This window comes from Podarcis erhardii (assembly GCF_964252035.2).
Source record: "Podarcis erhardii genome assembly, chromosome: 15".
In the NCBI taxonomy this organism is placed as follows: domain Eukaryota; kingdom Metazoa; phylum Chordata; class Lepidosauria; order Squamata; family Lacertidae; genus Podarcis; species Podarcis erhardii.
The window spans coordinates 38,888,523-38,907,410 of NC_138505.1; the positions used below are offsets into that span (position 1 = coordinate 38,888,523).

General features: G+C 45.2%; 1 protein-coding gene and 1 long non-coding RNA gene across 3 annotated transcripts in view; one reads left to right on the top strand and one right to left on the bottom strand.

The window, feature by feature from the left end:
• The window catches only part of TMEM132B (transmembrane protein 132B), a 404,412-nt gene that overhangs the window by 317,480 nt on the left and 68,044 nt on the right, over positions 1 to 18,888 (bottom strand). The window lies entirely within an intron of this gene.
• On the top strand, positions 11,034 to 17,080 carry LOC309330569. Its single transcript, XR_014151477.1, has 2 exons — positions 11,034 to 11,308; positions 16,613 to 17,080. It is a non-coding gene; the product is annotated as an uncharacterized lncRNA (long non-coding RNA).

An 18,888-nucleotide genomic window follows, 5' to 3' on the forward strand; every position in this document is an offset into this window, starting at 1 on the left:
ATCAGCTCCCTTCTTTTTGCGACCTGGGCTAGACATAGTCCCGAGAAGTTGCATTTATTATCTTTAGAAAGTCGTGAAACGCCTGCTTCGGTTGGACTTTCAGGGTCCTGAATCTGATCATATTGGCTGTAAAGATTGTTATCATCAATTCCCATACGGGCATTGAAATCCCCCCCCCCCCGGATTATAATCGGTGTAGAAGGGTGGGAAGATTCTATGGACTCTAGGAATGCCTCTAACTCTGCCCAGTTAGCTTTCACTATAGATTTTTTTTGGCAGGGGGGCAGATAGACATTGACCACTACCAGTGCATCTCTCTTAAATTTGAGTAGGACTGCCGTGGCTAGTGAATTGCAGTTTGGGAGGGCTTTTAAGGAATGTTCAAGCTCTGTGGAGATAAGGCTAGCTAAACCTCCACTAGGCTTACCTCCCCTCACAGATGGAGTAGCAAGTAGGGAGTGACAAGAATACCCATTAAACAGAATGGGGTCGCTGTGCCAGGTCTCCTGCAGGAGGATGATATCGAATCGCTTAAGAAACATTGCAAGTTGTTGATTGTTTTTCTTAGCGCGCCATCCTGCAATGTTCCAGGACAGCAGCTTTAATTCTCTGTCCCTCCATGGTGTAGATTTGTTGGGTCCACGGTGTCCAGTGACCCCTTTACATCTCAAAAAACACTCCCATTAAGTTTGTCAATAGGCACCTGCTGCATAAGGGAATGATTATCCATAACTCTTGGGGACTTAAGGGGGTGATTTGGACTTGGGAGAGTAGCTATTTCATTTGGGGAGAGTTTTAGATAGTTGAACCAGGTACTCAGAGATGTGACAGTCTGTTTTAGTTTTGCCTTACCATACACCAGCGGGGACTGCGATTGGTCTTCCGAATCTACACATTTAAAGGCGCCTCCCACCGTCCTCTTGTCCACTAGGTACTTGGGGGATATAGGCCGTGTGTGTGAGCCTTCCATAGTCTCAACATGGGCCTCCTTTTTGGTCAGTCTGCTTCTCAGGGTGTCCAGTCTAACCAAGATTTCCTTTTGGGCTGGCATCTGCAGTGACCAGAACCGATTTATTAGGGCATGTTCTTCTATGGAGAAAAAGTCCTCTCTGTCGTTCAAATGAAGTTGAGTCTCAATAGGGGCTATGTTTTCCTGCTGGTGCACTAGGCTCTGGTTTTGCTGGTTTTGTTGCATATGCACTCTATCGTTTTGTTCCTCTGTTCCTGGTCTCCCTTCCCCCTTGGCCGCCAGTAGGGAGGTTAGCGGAACTCTGTTTTCAAAGATTCTTAATAAATCTATTCCTTTCTTTAAAAATAGATTTCTTGTTCTAAAGATGAAGTTGACCAGATTATGAAAGTGATCAAGGCACGAACTGAATGCCCATCTTGATATAGGTAGTCTATACTGTCTATGTCGGTTGCTTTAACTGCCCCAGGTAGAATGTTGTTTATAATAGTCAGCAGGTGCCTCACGCGGTCTGTCCCTGTGCGAGGACCCAGTGGTTTTGGATAGTTCGTGAATACCATCTTTTCCGGGCTTAGGACCAGGATCCATTCTTTCTTTCTACTGGGGGCTTGGAGTTCCCGCGGGTTCCCGTCTATATTGGGGATCCCCGACTTACTTCTGTTTGCAGTTGCTACAGGGGTCCTAGGTGGGTTCAAGACAGGAGCATCCAGCTGTAGTTTGGTTGCTTTTGTCAGGCTGGGCGAACATAGGGGGAGAACGGCCGTAGGGGGGCTTATTTCTTTGAATGTACTTGGGGAATTATTTTCACATATGGGGAGGGGTTTGGCGAGCCTCCCTTGTCGATCTCTTTGGTGCCTTGAGCTTTGATTTTTTTTTTGTGGATATAAGAGGTGATGATAATAAGTTGAAGAGTTTCTGCCACTGTTTTTTGCTGATGTGTTGGGTTTTTCTAGACGGCTTAAATTTTTTTCTGTTTTTAGTTTTCTTCGTCTTGGGTTCCGGTTTTCTTTTGCGTGAATTATTTTTGGGTGGTATGTGGATTCTAGCATCTGAGTCCAAGGTCTGATCTGTGGCTCTTTTTGCTTGTTTGAAATTATCCACAAGCGTCAGGAGTAGGCCATTTGTTACTGCTAGGAAGTTTTTTATATTGGAGAGGTCTGTGCGTATCTGATCTATTTGATCATGTAACTGGTCACCCCTCTCTTCTATACTGTTGGCATTCGCTGTGGGCTGAGGGTCTTGCTGTTTTCCCTGAGATTCTGAGTTGATTTTTGGTGCTCGTGGTCATTGGGGTTGGGGAAACTGATCATCAAGGCGTTCTCAGCTAGGTCCAGTTCCTGCGCCCAGCTCATGGAATAATTTGGTCTTTCATGCTTAGTTTGTAAGTCTTTGCGTTGTATTGACCAATCCAGCACAGTAGGGGCAATTTCTTTTGGGGTGCTCTCGTGCTGTGGATTCTTATTCCCTTCTTTACGGGGGAAGTAATTGGTGATTTTACTTTGCTTCCTTCAGGGCTCCCACTCCCCCTGAGGTGATATTGGTGCAATTCCCAGGTCCATATAGTTCTTTCTTGTGAGGACCATGTTGAGCGTGGAAAAAGGTAATTGGGAGCAGTTTGTTGGAATCTCTTAGTCCTGGGTTTTTTGGCTTCACTTGGCTCAATCACAAGATTTGTCCCGTCCATATATTTGAGGGCTTTGTTTGAAAGAAACTCGGAGCGTTGTAATTAGCCTCAAATAGTTTTAGATAACCTCAAGGAGTTTTGGATGGCTTCAGTGGGATTTAAAAGGGCTTTAGAAGAGCCTCAAAGGAAGGGAGGATGTTTAAAATGCCATCCGGCGACTCCCAGAGTCCTTATCTGGCTGGGATATAAGCTTTTTTTCCGGGAATGTGTCTTTTTCCCTTATTATTTTTTAAAAGCTCCTACTCACTCTGCTGAGGCTCACAGGAGACTTGCTTCAGGCGCCATCTTCTAACCGGAAGTCCCATGCTTTCGAACTGCTAGGTTGGAAGGAGCAGGGACCGAGCAACGGGAGCTCACCCCATTGCGGGGATTTGAACCGCCAACCTTCTGATTGGCAAGTCCTAGGCTCTGTGGTTTAGACCACAGCGCCACCCGCGTCCCCTTTGAAGGAAATGCGGGGTATAATTGCATAGTGCGCGTACACACACACACACACACACACACACACTGTGCATTGCAATATTCAGAGCAGTTTGCAATCTGTCTGTCAATTGCATTTTGATCTGCTTATAAATCCTGGAGCTACATGTTTGTCTGGTGTGCTTTGAAACATGGACAAAACCAAATTCTCCTCCATCCCTTCTTTCAGCCCCTTCACAGACCTCCTCTGAACCCTTTCAGCCAAGGTGTCCAAGTCGATACTGTTACAATGCAAGATAACTGTGTCCCCCCTCTCTCCATCCCAAGCGTTACGGAGTTGTCTTTGCCATTGCAAAGAACACACATTTCTATTATCCTTTCCACATTAGCCAAATGAAGATCAATGTACCTATAAAGCTCAATGACATGTTAATGCAAACCTTAAAAAAGATAAAATGCCTTTTATCTCAGTCTTAGGAAAACCTAATAAAGAATTAACAGTCCATGAAGCCATGGAATTTCACTCAAGGCTTTGCTTTATGTTAGGATTCCCACCCCATTAATTTCTGACAGACAGGTTTTTCCTCAGACTTTGGAAGAGGCCAGCTACTGTCTCGCATGCTCAGAAGGCCAATAAGTCATCAGCAACAGCAATATCGGTGCTGGTCAGAGGTAAGTCCAGGCAGAGTCTTCCAACCACCTCACAGCTGGTCAACAACAGGAAAAGGATGCTTCAGAAATCCTCCCCATACAACCTAAGGATGCTGGAAGAAATGGATGCTTGTGAATTCCTGCGTGAACATACCTGATCCACATCACTCAAACGAAGGTGCAAATTGGAATTTTGCTTAAAACCAGATTATGCACTTCCTCAAGTGTTGTAATGCTGTCCAAGGCTGCAATCCCACGCTGACTTATCTGGGGGGAAGGCCCATTAAATTCAGGGGGACATAATAAATAGGATTTAAAAAATAAATTCAGTAGAACACCTGAGTAAGCCTATCAAAATGTGCATTAAAATACGCATATTAAAAGCACATCTTTTATTGATGCTTGATTTGTCTTGGATATTTTGTTAATTTTATCCTTTTTTGTTGTACTGCGCCTTGTTAAATTTTTGTGAAAGTGCAGGTTATACATTCATAAATAAAGAAATACATATTATGAAAATGAATTCTAAAATACACATTTGAGGTATTATTGTTATTTAATTGCAGATTAAATATGGAAACAGGATGGGTTGCGTCCAAGTAGATTCTACACAGAGAAAAACAATGGAAATGGATGGGCTGAAATTAGGCATTTCCAGTCATTTCAGTGGGCCTGTCCTCATAGAATCATAGAATTACAGAGTTGGAAGGGACCCTAAGGGTCATCTAGTACGACACCCTGCAGTGCCTGATTTACTCTGAGTAAAACTTAGTTGGATCAGCAGCAGAGCTAGCTGCTTGGGCACTGGATCAGTGCACATGCTGGGCACCCAGGGTGGGGCAATCCGCCCTGGGGGGCAGGGCGATCCATCCAGTGGGTGCGATCCGGCACAGCGGCGCAGCCGGGGGTGCGATCCAGCATGGCCGCGATCACACCCGGCCGGGATTTTGTCACACACCCCTTCAGAGATGACACCTGGGGCAGACCACCCCCACTGCCCCACCCTTACTACGCCCCTGTGTTGGATACACTGCACTGGGGGGGGGGGGGGAGAGCAAATCCAAAACAGACTAAAGGCAGACTGATTTGCCTATCCCTAATTTAAAACTTCTGCCTAGATTTGGGTATTCCAGATTACTGGGTCTGTTTTCCAAAAGGAAATGAATGCATTAGGAACAGGGGTCAGCAAACCTTTTCAGGAGGGGACAGGTCCACTGTCTCTCAGACCTTGTGGGGGGCCAGACCCACCGCCTCCCGAAAGCACCCCCCCTCCCAAAAGGCCTCCCCGACTATGCCACTCACGCTGCAGCTGCCCACGCTGCCTCGTCTTCGGCAGCGTCGGCATCTTCTGTCTCAGTGGGGCACAGAGCCCATGCCACTGGCCTGGGTGGCAGAGGTAGCCTTTGCACAGCTGCCGCTTCCTCCTGCTTGGTGGGAAGGAAGAGGAGGCGCCCAAAGGCGTCCGCGGCTTCTGATTGGCTGTAGGAGCTTCCTGCCAGTGTCGTTGCCTGCCCAGAGGCATCCATGGCTTTTGATCAGAAGCTGTGCCATGTGCAGAAGTCAGTCTCCATGTGGCGAGAGCTCTGCGCCGTACCTGTTTAGCGCGGGGACTGACCTAGCGGGTGGCAGGGTCTGCAAGGTTCGTGGGCCGGATTAATGAGCCCGGTGGGCCGTATCCGGCCCATGGGCCTTAGTTTGATGACCTCTGCATTAGGAATCTTCCATCACTCCATATGGCATTGTTTGAAATTACCGTATTTTTCCATGTATAAGACTAGGTTTTTTAAACAAAAAATTAGGTTTGAAATTGGGGCTCGTCTTATACACGGGTAGTGCTGAGGGGGTGTTTTCTTAATTTGGAGTCCCTCAAAATAGGGGGCGTCTTATACATGAAGGAGTCTTATACACAGAAAAATACAGTATATACAGTGTGTTGTTTATCCGCAGGCACCTCCATCAATTGAAACAAACAGGCAACCTGGGAAGACCCGGGGGGTGATTGCTCTGGAGCAACCAGAGAGAGTCACTAAATTGGGGAAAGAGATGGCTGAGAAATTGGGTGGCCGGGGAGGGGGGACCCATATAAAATATTCATAGGCGCAAATCAATCAATCAGTCAATTTCTACTCCACCCTTCCTCCACAGCAGCAAATGCATCAATAGTATAAATATATATATTTCAAAAATTAAATGTCATTCTAAAAGCAGTTAAAAACATTCCAAAAACACTTTAAAATATTCTCCCCACCATGGGAAATAATTGAAAAAATTGGAGACAATTGGAGGTTGCTGAGCTTGGAAAAATTGAAAAACAAGGTGCGAGATTGGTTGCACTATGCTCAAATCCAGGAGGTTTTTAAAGTGGATAAAAAGGTTGGATTCCAGGTGGAAAAATCGAAACTAGAGACAGAACTGTTAGAGCCAAAAAATAAATTACTTTCGAGAATGTATAATTTGCTGCTTAAATGGAATACACAGGACGAGACAGTCAAATCCGCCATGATAAAATGGGCACAGGACTTGGGGCACAACATTATGTTTGAAGACTGGGAAAGGTTATGGAACACCGGAATGAAATTTACGGCATGTAGTGCCTTGAAGGAAAATATTATGAAAATGATATACCGGTGGTACATGACCCCAGTCAAACTTGCTAAGATATATCACCTGTCTGACAATAAATGTTGGAAATGTAAAGAGGCGGAAGGGACATTCTTTCACCTCTGGTGGACTTGCCCGAAACTGAAGGCCTTTTGGGAGATGATTCATAATGAACTAAAAAAGGTACTTAGATTTACCTTACCTAAGAAACCGGAGGCCTTTCTTCTGGGCATTGTGGACCAGAGAGTACTTAAGAAAGATAGAACTTTTTTTATGTATGCTACCACAGCAGCAAGGATCCTGATTGCTAAGCATTGGAAGACACAAGATTTACCCACGCTGGAGGAATGGCAGACGCAGTTGATGGACTATATGGAACTGGCTGAAATGACTGGCAGAATCCGAGACTTGGGAGAAGAAACAATCGAGGAGGACTGGGAAAAATTTAAAGACTATTTGAAAAAACATTACAAGTTGTATGAATGTTAAAAAATGCACTTTTTAGAAATTATTGCTTCAGCATCGGTAAATTAATGAAATGGAAATTAAGGTACAAGAAGTCAAAGGTGGAATGATGAAATAATTTTATTATGTTTAAGCTAAAACATATAAGATTTGGGTTACAATAGTTTTGAAATTAGGCAACATGATAAAATGAAAGATACAATAAGCTTTGAAATAAGTTAACAAATTGCTGATATTTTGTATTACAGAGAATGCAGGGTTTGGAGGATGTGGGGAAGTCCAATAGATGTGCTGGAAAAAAGGATTATGGAAATTTGTAATTTCTCTACTGTATTTTTCTATTTCTGTCTTTATTTCTTTTTTCTGTATTTCATAAACTTAATAAAAATATTATTAAAAAAAATAAAATATTCTCCCCACCAGTGATCTCAGAGTTGCCTGGAACAGTGTATTTGAGCCATCATATGCTTGGGTGAAACATATTTTCAAAAAAACAAAAGAAAGTCAATATTGAGGGAGACAGATACACATCTTGGGGGCAAGCATTCCAGAAATGGGGAACCACCACTGAAAATGCCCCCATCGGGATGGTCCTACAGCAACTGGTCAGCCCCCAGTGGCGGCACCCCAAACAAGGTAAAGGTGACCGATAGTGGGGAAGGTGCTCTTGTAGGTCTATAGCAGGCTTCCTCGAACTTGGCCCCCTGATGTTTTGAGACTACAATTCCCATCATCCCTGACCACTGGTCCTGCTAGCTAGGGATCATGGGAGTTGTAGGCCAAAAACATCTGGAGGGCCGAGGTTGAGGAAGCCTGGTCTATAGACAAAGTAACTGACCACTTGCTGTCCCTTAATGGTAATTCAGACTCTGCCAGCCGGTTGGGTGAGAACCTTCGCTCTCACTAATGGTGGGGCAGGGGAATATTTTAAGGATTAGGTGAATCTTTTGAGGATCAGACTTTCTGAAAAGCTACAGTACAGCACACGGGATTGTTTGAAATCAATGCAAGGAGCGCCAAGCCACATCAATCCCTGGTAATTGCTTCAGTGCATAAATTTGCAGAAAAAGTGATGTGTAGGGCGAGAAGAGAAAACATATTGATTTTATCATATCTTTCCTCAGCGTGCAATATATATAAAAAAATCCAATGCTTCCATGGATTCCCCCCTCCCCCCCCAAAAAAATGCACACCTTATGAACAATTTGGTACAGAAGAGAATGGTGCATTAACATTTATAATTGGTGTTACACTATAACACCGTTAAGAGATCCGCAAACCGTGCATAGAATCTACTTTTCACAGGGATGCAGTCAAATATTACTGTGGGAGGACTCAATTCCAGAGTTTACTGACAGTGCTTTTCTTACATGTATAAATCCCCTAGCAACCCAGGCACTAGCAGACAGTGGAAGCTGGGATTTTTTAAGGTTTCTAACAAGGTCAGATACTCTAATCCCATGGAAATAACACACGGAATGCAGTCTCAGTAAGAAGGACAAAAATCAGTCTGCAGCTTGCCCATTTATTCTTCTGCAAAGTACAAGGCACAGGAAGTGGTTAGACTGCTGGACTAGGACCTGAGACACCAAGGTTCAAATCTTCCACTTGGCCGTGAAGCTCCCTGGGTGGCCTTGCTCTCTCTCAGCCTAGCCCACCTTACAAGATGATAATTGAAAGGATAAAATGGGAAGGGGGGAGAACCATGCATGACACATTGAGCTGTTTGGAGGAAAGGTGAGATCTATTTATCTTTATTTATTTTTATTAAATTTTTCAAGAAATAGAAATTAAACAAAGAAAAACAAAGAACAATACATAACACTGTAAACACATATTTTCCAAAATGAAAACTAATAAAAAAGGAAAGGAAAAATAAAAGATATTACCAAATTCTTGCTTCAAATACTGCAATATAAAAATCTTAGTTAAAATATTATAAAAGACTTCCATCGCATTCACCACATGTCTCTTAGTTGTCTTGCTCACATTTAAATCTGTTCTTCAATAATTTCCCTTAGATTCTTTCATAATCAATCAAATCTTTATGTTCTCTGTATTCTTCACAAGGTTAGTCTAGACACAACCAAACTTTCGTATTTGAGCCCTGCATTGTTTCTGAATTAAATTTTTTGACTTATGCCTTATTAAATCCGTCAATTTTGATAACTCCAGGTGAGTTTTAAATGTAACAATGAATACAGTGGTGCCCCGCAAGATGAACGCCTCGCAAGACGAAAAACCCGCTAGACAAAAGGGTTTTCCGTTTTGGAGGCGCTTCGCAAAACAAATTTCCTTATGGGCTTGCTTCGCAAGACGAAATGTCTTGCGAGTTTTTCCGACTTTTTTTTTCTCCCCCCCCTCCTTTTTCTAAGCCACTAAGCTGCTTATCTGCTTATCCGCTAAGCTGATAAGCCGCTAAAAGCCGCTAATAGCGCTAATCCCCTAAGCCGTCAATGGGCTTGCTTCGCAAGACGAAAAAACCGCTAGACGAAGAGAATCGCGGAACGGATTCTTTTCGTCTTGCGAGGCACCACTGTACATAAAACTCTCACTATCTTCTTGTATCTGAGCAACTGAAATCAGGAATCCCAAGAGCACATCTTTGAAACCTACATCCACTATGTTCCACCTAAAATAAAATAAACAGAATATAACTACTACTTTCTATCCGTATCCAGGATCCCAGTCTTTAGACCCCTCTTTTGATGTATGGGGTTGGATTTTCAGGGTCCTGGGGGCAACTGGAGTCAGCAAAGATCACTCTGCTAAAGACCCCCAACAGGGGAGCCTCATGAGACGGCGATACCTCCATTCGCTACTCCCAGGAAGTAACTTGGCCACCATTTCCTGACTCCCAAAGGGTGTCCAACTCCCAAGAGACTGTGATCTACTCCCAGAATAAAAAACTGGCAGTGATCTACCCTTTTGGGGGGCAGGTTGTTGAGCATTTTTTAGGGGGTAGGTCAAAGTTGTGGAGGTTTTTTTGGAGGGGGAGGCAAAAGTCACTCAACAAACGATCCCTCAGCAAACAAACAAACAAATAATTTTTTTATTTATACCCCACCCTTCCCGGTTCAGGGCAGCTAACAACAAATTTAAAACACTTAATTGATACAACAAAAAAACAGCATAAAATACAGCATAAAACGTGAATAACAATGAATTCAGAATTCAAAAATCAATTTAGGGGGAAATCCATCCAATAAACATTAGGTGATCACCAGGGCTAGCTGGCTAAATTAGTCCTATTTGGGCCAGCGAGGAAACCAGGGGAGAATTAGCTGTGGGATCCCAGAGCAGGTAATCTTTGTAAAAAGGGTAGGGGGAGGGAAGGAAGGGGAATAAAAGATCAGGCTAAGTTCAAATTGAAAGCCAGGCTTTCAAGTTAAATCCTGCAGGGCCCTCCGTCTTCCATTTTTGCAATCGTGCGCAATGAAGGACGGAGCAAGGAGCCGGGGCCGGATGTTCTTTTTCCCCCACGGAGAAAAGAGAGACCACGATCGACCGCTAGCACCCGGGGATCGACCTGTCGATCGCGATCAACTGGTTGGACATCCCTGTCCTAGCCAATTCCTCCCATAGGCTTCAGGAGGCATCTGGCTTTGCCAGAGTGCACACCTGCATACAGTGGTGCCCCGCAAGACGAACGCCTCGCAAGACGGAAAACCCGCTAGACGAAAGGGTTTTCCATTTTGGAGGTGCTTCGCAAAACGAATTTCCTATGGGCTTGCTTCGCAAGACGAAAATGTCTTGCAAGTTCCTGCGGGGTTTTTTTCCTCCCCCCCCCTTTTTCTAAGCCACTAAGCCGCTTATCAGCTGATCCGCTAAGCCGCTAATAGGGCTAAGCCGCTAAGCCGCTAAGCCGCTAATGGGCTTGCTTCGCAAGACGAAAAAACCGCAAGATGAAGAGACTCGCGGAACGGATTCTTTTCGTCTTGTGAGGCACCACTGTAATGGGCTACGGCCCCTTCCAAGCAGGCCTCTCGAGGAAGGCAGGGTTTCGTACACAACTCTCACTCCACCATAGGTTCCATGATGAAAGGAAAGCGCTATATCAGTGTAATAAAACATAGCTAAAAAAATTTAAGTCTTGGTTACAGCTTGAGCAATATCATACAAGTCCCTGCTCCTTGTGGAGCCTAACATCTGGCCTAATTTTGCAGCCCCATTTGTCCTGGCTCTCACTCGTAGACTCAGCATTGAAACTTTCAGCTCAGTTGTTCTTGTGGGAAGATCTGCAGCCAAATCACAAAAGCATGATTGCTATAGAGTCACAAACAAAACACTACGATGTCATAGTCTTTAATTTTTTGTGGTGGGAGGAGGAATAATAGAAATTCACTCTTCTTCTTCCTGTCACAGCACACTTTTCTTCTGACCTACAATGGGGTAGGATGTCTGTAAGCTCTACTCCAGAGAACACACTCCATTCTGGACTGTGGACTTTTTAACTTTTAAGAATTATTGCCTGACTGATCTTCATCACTGTATTTGTTGAATCCTGGCAAGATTTTGATGTGAGTAAACCTTATATTTTCTTGTTTACTTAAACAGCCTGAGAGTGATTTGTTTGTTAAGAGTGAAACATTAAAATGAGATGATCCAAGTTGGACTAAGCAACCATGGATATCATAATTGTTCTAGAAGGTTATGCAACTTTGTCCTAAAAGCTTCTAGAGATAAGTTGTGCATGGAGGGTGATTTTTTTACCTCTGCTGAAATAGTATTTGCATACTTACACAAGTGAGAAAAAGAGAAAGAATAATTAATAAATAAAACATCCTCTCCTACTCATCTAAATCTATCCAACAGTTGTGAAAGGCTTTGTTCCAGAATCCACCATAGGGCCCCATCACAGATCAGGTTACATAGTCTACAATTCATAGCACAGCTCTGGGATATGTGATTAATCATAAGCTAAGACATGGTCCCAATGCTTGCTCCCCTGACCTCCCCTTTCAAAGAGTGGGGCAGGCACGATCATTTTCACTGTTGTCTTCCTAAGCCACAGAGCTGGACTTGCAAGTAGGCACTTCTGCAAATAAGTTGGGTCTGCTTGCACCCATCAGACTGTCACCAAGTCCTTGGTGTGGGAGATGGATTGAGGATTAAATCTGCAGATTTAGATCTAAACCTCCTTTCTGAAATGTGTGGGAGAAATATATAAGTATTCTGGCTGTGAAGCCTTTTTAGCAAAAATAAAACTTGGTAAGTTTTGCAGCTTAGGAATTAGCCAATTACATATTTCTATCCCTTTCGTGGTCTGCTGACCTTCCCCTTCTTCATCTCCATTGCAGAGAATAAGCCACATGTTTTTAGTAAAACAAATGAAAAAAGGTTTTACTTACATTTCAATGCAGACAGCATATACAGCAAAAGTAATATGCAGAAAAATACTAAGCTACAGTAAAATAAAAGCTGGTAGACTTAGCTAACATGGTTGAAAGCAAGAGCTTTAGCCATGCACATCTGGTCAGCTTGGAGGCATGATAGAAACAGAGTGTCTCCTCACAGACAGAAGGAAGTATAAAGTATTTTTCCCCTTTGTTACAGAGTTCTTGCCCAGAAGAGGAAAAAGAAGTGACAGTACACAAAAGGTCCTCTCTAGGAAGTTCAAGAACTCTGTGTGTGCTCGGCCTGTGGTTATCTAGCAAAATTGCAATTTGGCTGCAACCCCCACACTTGGTGATTGCGGCAGAGTCAACACAGTTCACTGTCCAGCCTAGCACTTAGGCACCTCCCTGGCAGTGAGGAGCACTTCAGTGACAGGGATTCAATGGATTTAAATGGGGCTCACTCTTTAGAAAGCACTCCAACAGGCATGAGAAGCCTTCTTCAGCCTGAGGGCCACATTCCCTAATAATAATAATAATAATAATAATAATAATAATAATAATAAATAATTTTTATTTATACCCCACCCTCCCCAGCCAAGGCCGGGCTCAGGGCGGCTAACAAGCAATAATAAAAACAAGTTGAATGATTAACAACTTAAAAACTGTTGGGTTGAAATAAACGACAGACGAATGACAAGTGTCATATGGGAGGCATCTCTCAAGCATGTCTCGAGGAGTCCCTTTTATTGAATATTACAGCATTGCCACATATGTGCTTGTTGCTGATTGGTTAACACAAATACAATGCAAGGGTTGCATATAGGCATTAATCATCAATAGATTAAAGGTTGGGAAAGGGAACACAGAATTGGACAGGTATGAAAACCTCCTTATTAAACTATTACTAGTGATTGATATAGCAAGACTTAAAAGAACATAACTATTTCATTCCATAGATGTGGTTGACCATGCATTGAGAACAGGTCAGGGTACGATGTTTCATGAACTCAATGTGAACTAAACATTCTAGGGTGGGTGAGGAAGGAACGCTTCAGCTTAGAGCGGTTTGCCAGAGTCATGTGCAGAAGCAAAACTTCCCATCAAAAAACAAAATTAAAATACAACATTAAAATATTAAAATGTAGCCTCATCGCAGGAGGAGAAAGGAAAAGAAAAAAGAAAGAGAGGGAGGGAGGGAATCAAATTGGCTCCAAGCCAAAGGCCAGGCGGAACAACTCTGTCTTACAGGCCCTGCGGAAAGAAATCAGATCCTGCAGGGCCCTGGTCTCATGTGGCAGAGCGTTCCACCAGGCAATAATAAAAGTGTTGAAAAGGCCCTGGCTCTGGTTGAAGCTAATCTGACTTCTTTAGGGCCCGGGACCTCTAAGGTGTTGCTATTTATGGTCCTTAAGGTCCTCCGTGGGGCATACCGGGAAAGGCGGTAATAGGTAACCACACAAGGGGTGCATGCCAGTGGTGGGCGGAGCCAGGGGCAAAAGTGGGTGCAAGTCACCTTTGTGCAGTCGTCTGTAATCCACCCAAGCGAAATGTTTCTGACACCCACCCACATTTTTCCAACCAGGGAAACAAGCGGCATTGTCACCGTTCCAAGGACACATTCCAGCCAGGCAAGGGGACTTGAAGACCATAGGGAGCAAGTCTGGCAAGGGAGGCTGTCACCCAGGGAGAGTCTCAAGGGCCATATACAGAGGACTGAGAGGCCACGCATGGTTTCTCCACCCTCAGGTGTGTGGGGCTGTAACTATGCGAAAGGGTCTGCCACGTTCCGACAGCTCGTGCTTCCTGCCAAGCTGATGCCCTCAGCCCACCCTTGGTCACAGAAAGCAGCTTCTTCTCTGTGGAGTACATGGCTGTCAGAATTTCTCTCTGACTGAGGTCAAAGCAGCCAAAGGTCTTCAAGCTTTTCACACCTCACTGCATCTGGACCACCCTTCTTCTGCCGCCATCTGTTCATTTTTAGATTTCTTTAAAAGAGTCCCCACCCCCACCCCTTTGGTTTGGCAAGAAGAAACCCTGTCTTGTTAGGGTCACTGAGCAAAGAACAGCATATCTGAACTTGCTACTCTCATACGCTTTTTTCCCCTTTGACGCAAGTTGCATTTCCCAAATGTAAGCTCCTTGGGGGAAAGGGCTGTCTTTTTCATGCTTATATGATCTATGCATATCTATACATATATACATATACATGCATGCATATATATATACATATGCTATCTATCTATGTATATATATACATATATACATATATACATATACATCCTGTAGTGATGTATGGAAGTGAGAGCTGGACCATAAAGAAGGCTGATCGCCGAAGAATTGATGCTTTTGAATTGTGGTGCTGGAGGAGACTCTTGAGAGTCCCATGGACTGCAAGAAGATCAAACCTCTCCATTCTGAAGGAAATCAGCCCTGAGTGCTCACTGGAAGGACAGATCCTGAAGCTGAGGCTCCAAGACTTTGGCCACCTCATGAGAAGAGAAGATTCCCTGGAAAAGACCCTGATGTTGGGAAAGATGGAGGGCACAAGGAGAAGGGGATGGCAGAGGACGAGAGGGTTGGATAGTGTTCTCAAAGCTACCAGCATGAGTTTGACCAAACTGTGGGAGGCAGTGGAAGACAGGAGGTCCTGGCGTGCTCTGGTCCAGGGGGTCACGAAGAGTCGGACACGACCAAACGACTAAACAACAACAACATACATACATATACATACATATACATATACATATACATATACATATACATATACATATACATATACATGTGTGTGTGCATAAATCATGCATACATACACACACAGAGAGGGAGAGAGTCAGAGATGGGAACTGGAGTCCAGAAACATCTGGGGAGTCACATATTCCACAGCCTGCTTTATGTAATTCTATGGTGCAGCTGCATTTAGAAGACTGGGCACCATTCTGGTCACGAAACAAGACATTTGCAGGGAAAGTATGAAAGGAGAAACCAAAAGGATCAAGGGATTGGGGGCACCTTCTTGTGAAAAGAAAGGCAAAAGGATGTTGGGATTTTTAGATGGGGGAGGAGATGACTTAAGTCAGGAGTGAGGAACCTTTGGCCCTCCAGGTGTTGCTGAATTACAACTCCAATCATCTCTGATCATTGGTCATGCTTTATGGGGCTCCGGGGAGTTGTAACAAAATGGGATATCCATGTGCAATGGCAGTCTACCCCTGAGTACCAGAGGAATGGAGGTAGAGCATAGCTTTATACAGTGGTACCTCAGGTTAAGAACTTAATTCGTTCCGGAGATCCATTCTTAACTTGAAACGGTTCTTAACCTGAGGTACCACTTTAGCTAATGGGGCCTCCTGCTGCCGCTGCGCTGCTGCCACACAATTTCTGTTCTCATCCTGAGGTAAAGTTCTTAACCCGAGATACTACTTCAGGGTTAGTGGAGTCTGTAACTTGAAGTGTTTGTAACCTAAAGCGTTTGTAGCCTGAGGTACCACTGTACTATATGAGCTTGTCTAATCCTCTTCTAAAGTCAGCTAAGCTGGTGACTATCACTGCCTTTTATGCGAACAAGTTTAACGATACACTGTGCAAATAAGTACCTCTTTCATTTTTTTTTCTGCTTTAAATCATGATCTACGTATGATCCAAATCAGTTCAGTTCCCTTTCAATTCCCCGCACACACAATAAAGGTAAAGGGACCCCTGAGCATTGGGTCCAGTCGTGGCTGACTCTGGGGTTGCAGTGCTCATCTTGCTTTACTGGCCGAGGGAGCCAGCGTACAGCTTCCGGGTCATGTGGCCAGCATGACTAAGCCGCTTCTGGCGAATCAGAGCAGCACACGAAAACGCCGTTTACCTTCCCGCCGGAGTGGTACCTATTTATCTACTTGCGCTTTGACGTGCTTTCGAACTGCTAGGTTGGCAGGAGCTGGGACCGAGCAACAGGAGCTCACCCTGTCGCGGGGATTCAAACCACCGACCTTCTGATCAGCAAGTCCTAGGCTCTGTGGTTTAACCCACAGCGCCACCCACATTCCCGCACACACAATACCTCACTCCAAATCATCTCTAGATAGTCATTTTTAATTAGCCAAAATCTCATGTCCTTCCCCAATTCAGTTTCCCTCAAATTCACTGCCTAATAAGAAACATCACCATGCCTTAAATATCCAAACTGGTGGCCATTGATACGTCTAGTGGTAGCAAATGCCATAGTTTTACTATCTGCTGTGTGAAGGAGGAGGACCTTCTAGCTACCAGTTTGGAAGTGTTCAGAGGCCTGTTCTCACTTCTAAAAGAATAAGAAGAAAGGCATGTGTGTCCATGCATGCGCAGACACATTGGTGGTGGTAGAAAAGAAGAAAGAGATGACTGCATCCATTGAAAATGCATTTTCCACACCATCTCCAGGGAATTTTAGACAAACATCAAGGAGCAAATATTTATCTGCACAAGTGTACAAATGAATCCTCTTTCTCTCTTCCAAAAAAGGAAGGAGAAAAAAACCCCTCTTTCTCCAAACCCAGCCTTCAGCGACAGATGTGCGAGACAGGGGCTCAAACACAGAAGGGCAAACGAAACAAAGGACTGGAAACCTGTCAATCAAAACTGCTAAAGCAAGACCACAGGTGTGCTGCTTTGACCTTGGCAGTGACCCCCAGTCATAACACGGGACTTGATTGGCTGTCATCAAGCCACTTTGAAGGACAAGGACATGGCCACCAATATCCTCGCAGCTCAGGCAGAAGAGACAAGCCTGTCGACTGAGGTCTGGCCATTCGCTCCCAAGTTCATGGAGAAAATCCAGACTAGGAACACCTGATGCAGAAGCTGAAGGCAAAGAAAAAAATGACTTCTCAAAGCCAAGTTGTAAGATCCATGTTTTTCTCCTTTGCTGAAAATGCCTCCTTAGGACAATGTAAAAGTAGCTCTCCAATTTATTAAATCTAATACATCCAATCAGCCAACATTTTTTTTAAAAGTGGTTTCTAATGTTCGCAATACAAGACGCAGGTTAAACCACAGAGCAGTGGTTCTCAGTTTTTTCCCTCTGGACCACACTTTCAGAATAAAGTTTGCTTGAACCACATCAAGTTTTTTATTGATAAGAAAAACACCAAAACACGAAATGAAACAATTCCTAGCAGTGCTTGATTTATAACATAGAACAGAACTACAGGCAACTGATTTTGGTGCATCGGAATGACATGCAACCACACACGCATGGCACCAAACCCGGATGTAGCCCCATATTGTCATGAAGACATCATGAGAAGGGGTGGAACGGGGTCAGAACGGGCCAGAGTGGGCATATGCCCACTCCACCGACGCCCACAGGGGTCTGGAACATAACCCACGCACAAAACAAGGATTGCCTGCACTTTATAATATGATTGTGGGGAATCCAAAAAAAAGCATAAAACATTGCAGCTACACAAGAACAAAAATCATTCCCAAAATATTATTATAAACAAGCCTCTTACATATGTACTTTAAGTCTATATACAAACTCAATGAGAGTTGTGAGCCTGCCTTTGCTGAGTAATCTCATTTATATTAGGTCTAATCTGACACAAACAAAAGCCTTTTTCTTTTCTGAAGTTTCATATTTGCCAGCGCTGAAACAATCTGTTGTGGAGAACTGCAGAAAAATAGACAATGCTATTGACTAGCCATATTCTGCAAATTAAAATAAAAAATAAAAATTGATACCATACTATACTATACTGAAATGTTGAAACGTTTCTTTGATTGTCCTTGAATCTTCCTGCCACCCAAGCAGTGGCGTAGCGTGGGTTGTCAGCACCCGGGGCAAGGCAAGTAATTTGCGCCCCCTAACCCCTGGATTTTAGCACTCGAGTGTGAGCACGCCCCCCCAGATGTTGCGGCCGCCCCCCCTGCACCCCCCACGCTACGCCACTGGGGCTGGGGGCGAGCGAAGGAGCCAAGGACCCCCCCTTAAGGCTCAGCAGGAATTTATCAAATTTATTATTTGCGGAGCCCCCGTGGGCCGAGGCAGCCAAAGCCCCCTCCCCTCGGGCGCCTCCCCGCCCCCTGATCTCCTTGGGCTGTAGGTGGAGCCCGCGCTCCGAGGCGCTCCAGATCCGGGCTTGGCGAGCGCCTCTCCTCCCCCCGGCCTGGTCCGGGGGCTTCCAGCCGCGCTCCGTCCTCGCCCGACCCCCCCCCCCCCCCCCGCGGCTGAGACTTGCGCTGAGAGCCGGAGCCAGCGGCGCCCTCTTCCGCCGGGAGACCCTCGCCTGCCCGCCGGCTTCCTCTCGGAGGGTTTTGGGGAGCGCAGGGCGTGGCGAGGCCCCTCGGAGCTCTCCTCCCTCCCAGTCGGCAGAAGCAGCCGCCGCCTGTGGCTGGGCCGAGGGGATGGCGTCGGCGTCGGGGTGCGGAGGCTGCCCGTGCCCGGCCAGGTGTTGGTGGTGGCGTCGGCGCTGCTGCAGCGGCTGCTCCTCCTGCGAGTAGTGACTGCGGCGGGGGGGCGCACGCCCGCTAGGAACTTGTCCCTTCCCTCTGGACTCGCGCCCCCCCAGATGTTGCGCCCGGTGCAGCCGGCACCCCTGGCACCCCCACGCTACGCCACTGCACCCAAGGCCATCCATTCCTGCCACACCCTTTCAGAACTACTGCTTTAGAGTAAGGAGGACATCTTCACTGAGGCAGAAAAGAGATACGGGACTCAGCAACAGGTGATGGGTCCCCGGCAGCTGCTACACTCAGACTAGATGACGGGAAAGGCGAGGGCAGCCAGTCGAGCAGGG